The following is a 14,423-nucleotide window of genomic DNA, read 5'->3' as shown; positions in this document are numbered from 1 at the left end:
TGGGAGTCTCACTGATTAACACTTAACCCTATGGGACTCTCACTGATTAACACTGAACCCTATGGGAGTCTCACTGATTAACACTGAACCCTATGGGAGTATCATTGATTAACACTGAACCCTACGGGAGTCTCACTGATTAACACTGAACCCTATGGGAGTCTCACTGATTAACACCGAACGCTATGGGAGTCTCATTGATTAACACAGAACCCTGTTGGAGTCCCAGTGATTTACACTGAACCCTGTGTGAGTCTCAGTGATTAACACTGAACCCTGTGGGAGTCTCACTGATTAACACTGAACCCTGTGGAAGTCTCACTGATTAACACTGAACCCTGTGGGACCCTCACTGATTAACACTGAACCCTGTGGGAGTCTCACTGGTTACCCCTGAACCATGTGGGAGTCTCACTGATTAACACTGAACCCTGTGGGAGTCTCACTGATTAACACTGAACCCTGTGGGAGTCTCATTGATTAACACTGAACCCTGTGGGAGTCTTACTGATTAACACTGAATCCTGTGGGAGTCTTTGATTAACACTGAACCCTGTGGGAGTCTAACTGATTAACACTGAACCCTGTGGGAGTCTCACTGATTAACACTGAACCCTATGTGAGTCTCACTGATTAACACTGAACCCTAAGGGAGTCTCACTGATTAACACTGAAACCTGTGGGTGTTTCAGTGATTAACACTGAACCCTATGGGAGTCTCACTAATTAATACTGAAACCTGTGGGAGTCTCACTGATTAACACTGAACCCTGTGGGAGTCTCACTGATTAACACTGAACCCTATAGGAGTCTCACTGATTAACACTGAACCCTATGGGAGTTTCACTGATTAACACTGAAACCTGTGGGAGTCTCACTGAATAACACTGAACCCTATGGGAGTCTCACTGAATAACACTGAACCCTATGGGAGTCTCAGTGATTAATACTGAACCCTATAGGAGTCTCACTGATTAACACTGAACCCTATGGGAGTCTTTGAATAACACCGAACCCTATGGGAGTCTCACTGATTAACACTGAACCCTATGGGAGTCTCACTGATTAACACTGAACCCTATGGGAGTTTCACTGTTTAACACTCAACTCTATGGGAGTCTCACTGATTAACATTGAAACCTGTGGGAGCCTCACTGAATAACACTGAACCCTATGGGAGTCTCACTGATTAACACAGAACCCTATGGGAGTCTCACTGATTAACACTGAACCCTATGGGAGTCTCACTGATTAACACTGAACCCTATGGGAGTCTCATTGATTAACACTGAACCCTACGGGAGTCTCATTGATTAACACTGAACCCTACGGGAGTCTCACTGATTAACACTGAACCCTGTGGGAGTCTCAATGATTAACACTGGACCCTGTGGGAGTCTCACTGATTAACACTGGACCATGTGGGAGTCTCACTGATTAACACTGAACCCTATGGGAGTCTCACTGATTAACACTGAACCCTATAGGAGTCTCACTGAATAACACTGAACCCTATGGGAGTCTCAGTGATTAACACTGAACCCTATGGGAGTCTCACTGATTAACACTGAACCCTATGGGAGTCTTTGATTAACACCGAACCCTATGGGAGTCTCACTGATTAACACTGAACACTATGGGAGTCTCACTGATTAACACTGAACCCTATGGGAGTTTCACTGATTAACACTGAACCCTATGGGAGTCTCACTGATTAACACTGAAACCTGTGGGAGGCTCACTGAATAACACTGAACCCTATGGGAGTCTCACTGATTAACACTTAACCCTATGGGACTCTCACTGATTAACACTGAACCCTATGGGAGTCTCACTGATTAACACTGAACCCTATGGGAGTATCATTGATTAACACTGAACCCTGTGGGAGTCTCACTGGTTACCCCTGAACCCTGTGGGAGTCTAACTGATTAACACTGAACCCTGTGGGAGTCTCACTGATTAACACTGAACCCTATGTGAGTCTCACTGATTAACACTGAACCCTAAGGGAGTCTCACTGATTAACACTGAAACCTGTGGGTGTTTCAGTGATTAACACTGAACCCTATGGGAGTCTCACTAATTAATACTGAAACCTGTGGGAGTCTCACTGATTAACACTGAACCCTGTGGGAGTCTCACTGATTAACACTGAACCCTATAGGAGTCTCACTGATTAACACTGAACCCTATGGGAGTTTCACTGATTAACACTGAAACCTGTGGGAGTCTCACTGAATAACACTGAACCCTATGGGAGTCTCACTGAATAACACTGAACCCTATGGGAGTCTCAGTGATTAATACTGAACCCTATAGGAGTCTCACTGATTAACACTGAACCCTATGGGAGTCTTTGAATAACACCGAACCCTATGGGAGTCTCACTGATTAACACTGAACCCTATGGGAGTCTCACTGATTAACACTGAACCCTATGGGAGTTTCACTGTTTAACACTCAACTCTATGGGAGTCTCACTGATTAACATTGAAACCTGTGGGAGCCTCACTGAATAACACTGAACCCTATGGGAGTCTCACTGATTAACACAGAACCCTATGGGAGTCTCACTGATTAACACTGAACCCTATGGGAGTCTCACTGATTAACACTGAACCCTATGGGAGTCTCATTGATTAACACTGAACCCTACGGGAGTCTCATTGATTAACACTGAACCCTACGGGAGTCTCACTGATTAACACTGAACCCTGTGGGAGTCTCAATGATTAACACTGGACCCTGTGGGAGTCTCACTGATTAACACTGGACCATGTGGGAGTCTCACTGATTAACACTGAACCCTATGGGAGTCTCACTGATTAACACTGAACCCTATAGGAGTCTCACTGAATAACACTGAACCCTATGGGAGTCTCAGTGATTAACACTGAACCCTATGGGAGTCTCACTGATTAACACTGAACCCTATGGGAGTCTTTGATTAACACCGAACCCTATGGGAGTCTCACTGATTAACACTGAACACTATGGGAGTCTCACTGATTAACACTGAACCCTATGGGAGTTTCACTGATTAACACTGAACCCTATGGGAGTCTCACTGATTAACACTGAAACCTGTGGGAGGCTCACTGAATAACACTGAACCCTATGGGAGTCTCACTGATTAACACTTAACCCTATGGGACTCTCACTGATTAACACTGAACCCTATGGGAGTCTCACTGATTAACACTGAACCCTATGGGAGTATCATTGATTAACACTGAACCCTGTGGGAGTCTCACTGGTTACCCCTGAACCCTGTGGGAGTCTCACTGATTAACACTGAACCCTGTGGGAGTCTCACTGATTAACACTGAACCCTGTGGGAGTCTCATTGATTAACACTGAACCCTGTGGGAGTCTTACTGATTAACACTGAATCCTGTGGGAGTCTTTGATTAACACTGAACCCTGTGGGAGTCTAACTGATTAACACTAAACCCTGTGGGAGTCTCACTGATTAACACTGAACCCTATGTGAGCCTCACTGATTAACACTGAACCCTAAGGGAGTCTCACTGATTAACACTGAAACCTGTGGGAGTCTCACTGAATAACACTGAACCCTATGGGAGTCTCACTGATTAACACAGAACCCTATGGGAGTCTCACTGATTAACACTGAACCCTATGGGAGTCTCACTGATTAACACTGAACCCTATGGGAGTCTCATTGATTAACACTGAACCCTACGGGAGTCTCATTGATTAACACTGAACCCTACGGGAGTCTCACTGATTAACACTGAACCCTGTGGGAGTCTCAATGATTAACACTGGACCCTGTGGGAGTCTCACTGATTAACACTGGACCATGTGGGAGTCTCACTGATTAACACTGAACCCTATGGGAGTCTCACTGATTAACACTGAACCCTATAGGAGTCTCACTGAATAACACTGAACCCTATGGGAGTCTCAGTGATTAACACTGAACCCTATGGGAGTCTCACTGATTAACACTGAACCCTATGGGAGTCTTTGATTAACACCGAACCCTATGGGAGTCTCACTGATTAACACTGAACACTATGGGAGTCTCACTGATTAACACTGAACCCTATGGGAGTTTCACTGATTAACACTGAACCCTATGGGAGTCTCACTGATTAACACTGAAACCTGTGGGAGGCTCACTGAATAACACTGAACCCTATGGGAGTCTCACTGATTAACACTTAACCCTATGGGACTCTCACTGATTAACACTGAACCCTATGGGAGTCTCACTGATTAACACTGAACCCTATGGGAGTATCATTGATTAACACTGAACCCTGTGGGAGACTCACTGGTTACCCCTGAACCCTGTGGGAGTCTCACTGATTAACACTGAACCCTGTGGGAGTCTCACTGATTAACACTGAACCCTGTGGGAGTCTCATTGATTAACACTGAACCCTGTGGGAGTCTTACTGATTAACACTGAATCCTGTGGGAGTCTTTGATTAACACTGAACCCTGTGGGAGTCTAACTGATTAACACTGAACCCTGTGGGAGTCTCACTGATTAACACTGAACCCTATGTGAGCCTCACTGATTAACACTGAACCCTAAGGGAGTCTCACTGATTAACACTGAAACCTGTGGGAGTTTCAGTGATTAACACTGAACCCTATGGGAGTCTCACTAATTAATACTGAAACCTGTGGGAGTCTCACTGATTAACACTGAACCCTGTGGGAGTCTCACTGATTAACACTGAACCCTATAGGAGTCTCACTGATTAACACTGAACCCTATGGGAGTTTCACTGATTAACACTGAAACCTGTGGGAGTCTCACTGAATAACACTGAACCCTATGGGAGTCTCACTGAATAACACTGAACCCTATGGGAGTCTCAGTGATTAATACTGAACCCTATAGGAGTCTCACTGATTAACACTGAACCCTATGGGAGTCTTTGAATAACACCGAACCCTATGGGAGTTTCACTGACTAACACTGAACCCTATGGGAGTCTCACTGATTAACACTGAACCCTATGGGAGTTTCACTGATTAACACTCAACTCTATGGGAGTCTCACTGATTAACATTGAAACCTGTGGGAGTCTCACTGAATAACACTGAACCCTATGGGAGTCTCACTGATTAACACAGAACCCTATGGGAGTCTCACTGATTAACACTGAACCCTATGGGAGTCTCACTGATTAACACTGAACCCTATGGGAGTCTCATTGATTAACACTGAACCCTACGGGAGTCTCATTGATTAACACTGAACCCTACGGGAGTCTCACTGATTAACACTGAACCCTGTGGGAGTCTCAATGATTAACACTGGACCCTGTGGGAGTCTCACTGATTAACACTGGACCATGTGGGAGTCTCACTGATTAACACTGAACCCTATGGGAGTCTCACTGATTAACACTGAACCCTATGGGAGTCTCACTGATTAACACTGAACCCTATGGGAGTCTCATTGATTAACACTGAACCCTACGGGAGTCTCATTGATTAACACTGAACCCTACGGGAGTCTCACTGATTAACACTGAACCCTGTGGGAGTCTCAATGATTAACACTGGACCCTGTGGGAGTCTCACTGATTAACACTGGACCATGTGGGAGTCTCACTGATTAACACTGAACCCTATGGGAGTCTCACTGATTAACACTGAACCCTATAGGAGTCTCACTGAATAACACTGATCCCTATGGGAGTCTCAGTGATTAACACTGAACCCTATGGGAGTCTCACTGATTAACACTGAACCCTATGGGAGTCTTTGATTAACACCGAACCCTATGGGAGTCTCACTGATTAACACTGAACACTATGGGAGTCTCACTGATTAACACTGAACCCTATGGGAGTTTCACTGATTAACACTGAACCCTATGGGAGTCTCACTGATTAACACTGAAACCTGTGGGAGGCTCACTGAATAACACTGAACCCTATGGGAGTCTCACTGATTAACACTTAACCCTATGGGACTCTCACTGATTAACACTGAACCCTATGGGAGTCTCACTGATTAACACTGAACCCTATGGGAGTATCATTGATTAACACTGAACCCTGTGGGAGTCTCACTGGTTACCCCTGAACCCTGTGGGAGTCTCACTGATTAACACTGAACCCTGTGGGAGTCTAACTGATTAACACTGAACCCTGTGGGAGTTTCATTGATTAACACTGAACCCTGTGGGAGTCTTACTGATTAACACTGAATCCTGTGGGAGTCTTTGATTAACACTGAACCCTGTGGGAGTCTAACTGATTAACACTGAACCCTGTGGGAGTCTCACTGATTAACACTGAACCCTATGTGAGTCTCACTGATTAACACTGAACCCTAAGGGAGTCTCACTGATTAACACTGAAACCTGTGGGAGTTTCAGTGATTAACACTGAACCCTATGGGAGTCTCACTAATTAATACTGAAACCTGTGGGAGTCTCACTGATTAACACTGAACCCTGTGGGAGTCTCACTGATTAACACTGAACCCTATAGGAGTCTCACTGATTAACACTGAACCCTATGGGAGTTTCACTGATTAACACTGAAACCTGTGGGAGTCTCACTGAATAACACTGAACCCTATGGGAGTCTCACTGAATAACACTGAACCCTATGGGAGTCTCAGTGATTAATACTGAACCCTATAGGAGTCTGACTGATTAACACTGAACCCTATGGGAGTCTTTGAATAACACCGAACCCTATGGGAGTCTCACTGATTAACACTGAACCCTATGGGAGTCTCACTGATTAACACTGAACCCTATGGGAGTTTCACTGATTAACACTCAACTCTATGGGAGTCTCACTGATTAACATTGAAACCTGTGGGAGTCTCACTGAATAACACTGAACCCTATGGGAGTCTCACTGATTAACACAGAACCCTATGGGAGTCTCACTGATTAACACTGAACCCTATGGGAGTCTCACTGATTAACACTGAACCCTATGGGAGTCTCGTTGATTAACACTGAACCCTACGGGAGTCTCATTGATTAACACTGAACCCTACGGGAGTCTCACTGATTAACACTGAACCCTGTGGGAGTCTCAATGATTAACACTGGACCCTGTGGGAGTCTCACTGATTAACACTGGACCATGTGGGAGTCTCACTGATTAATACTGAACCCTATGGGAGTCTCACTGATTAACACTGAACCCTATAGGAGTCTCACTGAATAACACTGAACCCTATGGGAGTTTCAGTGATTAACACTGAACCCTATGGGAGTCTCACTGATTAACACTGAACCCTATGGGAGTCTCACTGATTAACACTGAACCCTATAGGAGTCTCACTGAATAACACTGAACCCTATGGGAGTCTCAGTGATTAACACTGAACCCTATGGGAATCTCACTGATTAACACTGAACCCTATGGGAGTCTTTGATTAACACCGAACCCTATGGGAGTCTCACTGATTAACACTGAACACTATGGGAGTCTCACTGATTAACACTGAACCCTATGGGAGTTTCACTGATTAACACTGAACCCTATGGGAGTCTCACTGATTAACACTGAAACCTGTGGGAGGCTCACTGAATAACACTGAACCCTATGGGAGTCTCACTGATTAACACTTAACCCTATGGGACTCTCACTGATTAACACTGAACCCTATGGGAGTCTCACTGATTAACACTGAACCCTATGGGAGTATCATTGATTAACACTGAACCCTGTGGGAGACTCACTGGTTACCCCTGAACCCTGTGGGAGTCTCACTGATTAACACTGAACCCTGTGGGAGTCTCACTGATTAACACTGAACCCTGTGGGAGTCTCATTGATTAACACTGAACCCTGTGGGAGTCTTACTGATTAACACTGAATCCTGTGGGAGTCTTTGATTAACACTGAACCCTGTGGGAGTGTAACTGATTAACACTGAACCCTGTGGGAGTCTCACTGATTAACACTGAACCCTATGTGAGCCTCACTGATTAACACTGAACCCTAAGGGAGTCTCACTGATTAACACTGAAACCTGTGGGAGTTTCAGTGATTAACACTGAACCCTATGGGAGTCTCACTAATTAATACTGAAACCTGTGGGAGTCTCACTGATTAACACTGAACCCTGTGGGAGTCTCACTGATTAACACTGAACCCTATAGGAGTCTCACTGATTAACACTGAACCCTATGGGAGTTTCACTGATTAACACTGAAACCTGTGGGAGTCTCACTGAATAACACTGAACCCTATAGGAGTCTCACTGAATAACACTGAACCCTATGGGAGTCTCAGTGATTAATACTGAACCCTATAGGAGTCTCACTGATTAACACTGAACCCTATGGGAGTCTTTGAATAACACCGAACCCTATGGGAGTTTCACTGATTAACACTGAACCCTATGGGAGTCTCACTGATTAACACTGAACCCTATGGGAGTTTCACTGATTAACACTCAACTCTATATGAGTCTCACTGATTAACATTGAAACCTGTGGGAGTCTCACTGAATAACACTGAACCCTATGGGAGTCTCACTGATTAACACAGAACCCTATGGGAGTCTCACTGATTAACACTGAACCCTATGGGAGTCTCACTGATTAACACTGAACCCTATGGGAGTCTCATTGATTAACACTGAACCCTATGGGAGTCTCATTGATTAACACTGAACCCTACGGGAGTCTCACTGATTAACACTGAACCCTGTGGGAGTCTCAATGATTAACACTGGACCCTGTGGGAGTCTCACTGATTAACACTGGACCATGTGGGAGTCTCACTGATTAACACTGAACCCTATGGGAGTCTCACTGATTAACACTGAACCCTATGGGAGTCTCACTGATTAACACTGAACCCTATGGGAGTCTCATTGATTAACACTGAACCCTACGGGAGTCTCATTGATTAACACTGAACCCTACGGGAGTCTCACTGATTAACACTGAACCCTGTGGGAGTCTCAATGATTAACACTGGACCCTGTGGGAGTCTCACTGATTAACACTGGACCATGTGGGAGTCTCACTGATTAACACTGAACCCTATGGGAGTCTCACTGATTAACACTGAACCCTATAGGAGTCTCACTGAATAACACTGATCCCTATGGGAGTCTCAGTGATTAACACTGAACCCTATGGGAGTCTCACTGATTAACACTGAACCCTATGGGAGTCTTTGATTAACACCGAACCCTAAGGGAGTCTCACTGATTAACACTGAACACTATGGGAGTCTCACTGATTAACACTGAACCCTATGGGAGTTTCACTGATTAACACTGAACCCTATGGGAGTCTCACTGATTAACACTGAAACCTGTGGGAGGCTCACTGAATAACACTGAACCCTATGGGAGTCTCACTGATTAACACTTAACCCTATGGGACTCTCACTGATTAACACTGAACCCTATGGGAGTCTCACTGATTAACACTGAACCCTATGGGAGTATCATTGATTAACACTGAACCCTGTGGGAGTCTCACTGGTTACCCCTGAACCCTGTGGGAGTCTCACTGATTAACACTGAACCCTGTGGGAGTCTAACTGATTAACACTGAACCCTGTGGGAGTCTCATTGATTAACACTGAACCCTGTGGGAGTCTTACTGATTAACACTGAATCCTGTGGGAGTCTTTGATTAACACTGAACCCTGTGGGAGTCTAACTGATTAACACTGAACCCTGTGGGAGTCTCACTGATTAACACTGAACCCTATGTGAGTCTCACTGATTAACACTGAACCCTAAGGGAGTCTCACTGATTAACACTGAAACCTGTGGGAGTTTCAGTGATTAACACTGAACCCTATGGGAGTCTCACTAATTAATACTGAAACCTGTGGGAGTCTCACTGATTAACACTGAACCCTGTGGGAGTCTCACTGATTAACACTGAACCCTATAGGAGTCTCACTGATTAACACTGAACCCTATGGGAGTTTCACTGATTAACACTGAAACCTGTGGGAGTCTCACTGAATAACACTGAACCCTATGGGAGTCTCACTGAATAACACTGAACCCTATGGGAGTCTCAGTGATTAATACTGAACCCTATAGGAGTCTCACTGATTAACACTGAACCCTATGGGAGTCTTTGAATAACACCGAACCCTATGGGAGTCTCACTGATTAACACTGAACCCTATGGGAGTCTCACTGATTAACACTGAACCCTATGGGAGTTTCACTGATTAACACTCAACTCTATGGGAGTCTCACTGATTAACATTGAAACCTGTGGGAGTCTCACTGAATAACACTGAACCCTATGGGAGTCTCACTGATTAACACAGAACCCTATGGGAGTCTCACTGATTAACACTGAACCCTATGGGAGTCTCACTGATTAACACTGAACCCTATGGGAGTCTCGTTGATTAACACTGAACCCTACGGGAGTCTCATTGATTAACACTGAACCCTACGGGAGTCTCACTGATTAACACTGAACCCTGTGGGAGTCTCAATGATTAACACTGGACCCTGTGGGAGTCTCACTGATTAACACTGGACCATGTGGGAGTCTCACTGATTAACACTGAACCCTATGGGAGTCTCACTGATTAACACTGAACCCTATAGGAGTCTCACTGAATAACACTGAACCCTATGTGAGTCTCAGTGATTAACACTGAACCCTATGGGAGTCTCACTGATTAACACTGAACCCTATGGGAGTCTTTGATTAACACCGAACCCTATGGGAGTCTCACTGATTAACACTGAACACTATGGGAGTCTCACTGATTAACACTGAACCCTATGGGAGTTTCACTGATTAACACTGAACCCTATGGGAGTCTCACTGATTAACACTGAAACCTGTGGGAGGCTCACTGAATAACACTGAACCCTATGGGAGTCTCACTGATTAACACTTAACCCTATGGGACTCTCACTGATTAACACTGAACCCTATGGGAGTCTCACTGATTAACACTGAACCCTATGGGAGTATCATTGATTAACACTGAACCCTACGGGAGTCTCACTGATTAACACTGAACCCTATGGGAGTCTCACTGATTAACACCGAACGCTATGGGAGTCTCATTGATTAACACTGAACCCTACGGGAGTCTCATTGATTAACACTGAATCCTACGGGAGTCTCACTTATTAACACTGATCCCTGTGGGAGTCTCAATGATTAACACTGGACCCTGTGGGAGTCTCACTGATTAACACTGGACCATGTGGGAGTCTCACTGATTAACATTGAAACCTGTGGGAGTCTCACTGATTAACACTGAAACCTGTGGGAGTCTCACTGATTAACACAGAACCCTATGGGAGTCTCACTGATTAACACTGAACCCTATGGGAGTCTCACTGATTAACACTGAACCCTATGGGAGTCTCATTGATTAACACTGAACCCTACGGGAGTCTCATTGATTAACACTGAACCCTACGGGAGTCTCACTGATTAACACTGAACCCTGTGGGAGTCTCAATGATTAACACTGGACCCTGTGGGAGTCTCACTGATTAACACTGGACCATGTGGGAGTCTCACTGATTAACACAGAACCCTATGGGAGTCTCACTGATTAACACTGAACCCTATGGGAGTCTCACTGATTAACACTGAACCCTATGGGAGTCTCGTTGATTAACACTGAACCCTACGGGAGTCTCATTGATTAACACTGAACCCTACGGGAGTCTCACTGATTAACACTGAACCCTGTGGGAGTCTCAATGATTAACACTGGACCCTGTGGGAGTCTCACTGATTAACACTGGACCATGTGGGAGTCTCACTGATTAACACTGAACCCTATGGGATTCTCACTGATTAACACTGAACCCTATAGGAGTCTCACTGAATAACACTGAACCCTATGGGAGTCTCAGTGATTAACACTGAACCCTGTGGGAGTCTCACTGGTTACCCCTGAACCCTGTGGGAGTCTCACTGATTAACACTGAACCCTGTGGGAGTCTCACTGATTAACACTGAACCCTGTGGGAGTCTCATTGATTAACACTGAACCCTGTGGGAGTCTTACTGATTAACACTGAATCCTGTGGGAGTCTTTGATTAACACTGAACCCTGTGGGAGTCTAACTGATTAACACTGAACCCTGTGGGAGTCTCACTGATTAACACTGAACCCTATGTGAGTCTCACTGATTAACACTGAACCCTAAGGGAGTCTCACTGATTAACACTGAAACCTGTGGGAGTTTCAGTGATTAACACTGAACCCTATGGGAGTCTCACTAATTAATACTGAAACCTGTGGGAGTCTCACTGATTAACACTGAACCCTGTGGGAGTCTCACTGATTAACACTGAAACCTGTGGGAGTTTCAGTGATTAACACTGAACCCTATGGGAGTCTCACTAATTAATACTGAAACCTGTGGGAGTCTCACTGATTAACACTGAACCCTGTGGGAGTCTCACTGAATAACACTGAACCCTATGGGAGTCTCACTGATTAACACAGAACCCTATGGGAGTCTCACTGATTAACACTGAACCCTATGGGAGTCTCACTGATTAACACTGAACCCTATGGGAGTCTCGTTGATTAACACTGAACCCTACGGGAGTCTCATTGATTAACACTGAACCCTACGGGAGTCTCACTGATTAACACTGAACCCTGTGGGAGTCTCAATGATTAACACTGGACCCTGTGGGAGTCTCACTGATTAACACTGGACCATGTGGGAGTCTCACTGATTAACACTGAACCCTATGGGATTCTCACTGATTAACACTGAACCCTATAGGAGTCTCACTGAATAACACTGAACCCTATGGGAGTCTCAGTGATTAACACTGAACCCTATGGGAGTCTCACTGATTAACACTGAACCCTATGGGAGTCTTTGATTAACACCGAACCCTATGGGAGTCTCACTGATTAACACTGAACACTATGGGAGTCTCACTGATTAACACTGAACCCTATGGGAGTTTCACTGATTAACACTGAACCCTATGGGAGTCTCACTGATTAACACTGAAACCTGTGGGAGGCTCACTGAATAACACTGAACCCTATGGGAGTCTCACTGATTAACACTTAACCCTATGGGACTCTCACTGATTAACACTGAACCCTATGGGAGTCTCACTGATTAACACTGAACCCTATGGGAGTATCATTGATTAACACTGAACCCTACGGGAGTCTCACTGATTAACACTGAACCCTATGGGAGTCTCACTGATTAACACCGAACGCTATGGGAGTCTCATTGATTAACACTGAACCCTACGGGAGTCTCATTGATTAACACTGAATCCTACGGGAGTCTCACTTATTAACACTGATCCCTGTGGGAGTCTCAATGATTAACACTGGACCCTGTGGGAGTCTCACTGATTAACACTGGACCATGTGGGAGTCTCACTGATTAACACTGAAGCCTATGGGAGTCTCACTGATTAACACTGAAACATGTGGGAATCTCACTGATTACCCCTGAACCCTGTGGGAGTCTCACTGATTACCCCTGAACCCTGTGGGAGTCTCACTGATTAACACTGAACCCTATGGGAATCTCACTGATTAACACTGAACCCTGTGGGAGTCTCACTAATTAAGACAAAACCCGGTGGGAGTCTCAGTGATTAACACTGAACCCTGTGGGAGTCCTACTGAATAACACTGAACCCTGTGGGAGTCCCACTGATTAACACTGAACCCTATGGGAGTCTCACTGATTAACACTGAACCCTGTGGGAGTCTCACTGATTAACACTGAACCCTGTGGGAGTCTCACTGATTAACACTGAACCCTGAACGAGTCTCACTGATTAACACTGAACCCTATGGGAGTCTCACTGATTAACACTGAACCCTGGGAGAGTCTCACTGATTAACACTGAACCCTATGGGATTCTCACTGATTAACCCTGAACCCTGTGGGAGTCTCACTGATTAGCACTGAACCCTGTGGGAGTCTCACTGATTAACACTGAACCCTGTGGGAGTCTCACTGATTAACACTGAACCCTGAACGAGTCTCACTGATTAACACTGAACCCTATGGGAGTCTCACTGATTAACACTGAACCCTGGGAGAGTCTCACTGATTAACACTGAACCCTATGGGATTCTCACTGATTAACCCTGAACCCTGTGGGAGTCTCACTGATTAGCACTGAACCCTGTGGGAGTCTCAATGATTAACACCGGACCCTGTGGGAGTCTCACTGATTAACACTGGACCATGTGGGAGTCTCACTGATTAACACTGAACCCTATGGGAGTCTCACTGATTAACACTGAACCCTATAGGAGTCTCACTGAATAACACTAAACCCTATGTTAGTCTCAGTGAATAACACTGAACCCTATGGGAGTCTCACTGATTAACACTGAACCCTATGGGAGTTTCACTGATTAACACTGAACCCTAGGGGAGTCTCACTGATTAACACTGAAACCTGTGGGAGGCTCACTGAATAA

This window comes from Petromyzon marinus, chromosome 18 (genome assembly GCF_048934315.1).
Source record: "Petromyzon marinus isolate PM22_M1 ecotype Great Lakes invasive population chromosome 18, UKy_Petmar_22M1.pri1.0, whole genome shotgun sequence".
Taxonomy (NCBI): domain Eukaryota; kingdom Metazoa; phylum Chordata; class Hyperoartia; order Petromyzontiformes; family Petromyzontidae; genus Petromyzon; species Petromyzon marinus.
This window is presented reverse-complemented; position numbering follows the sequence as displayed.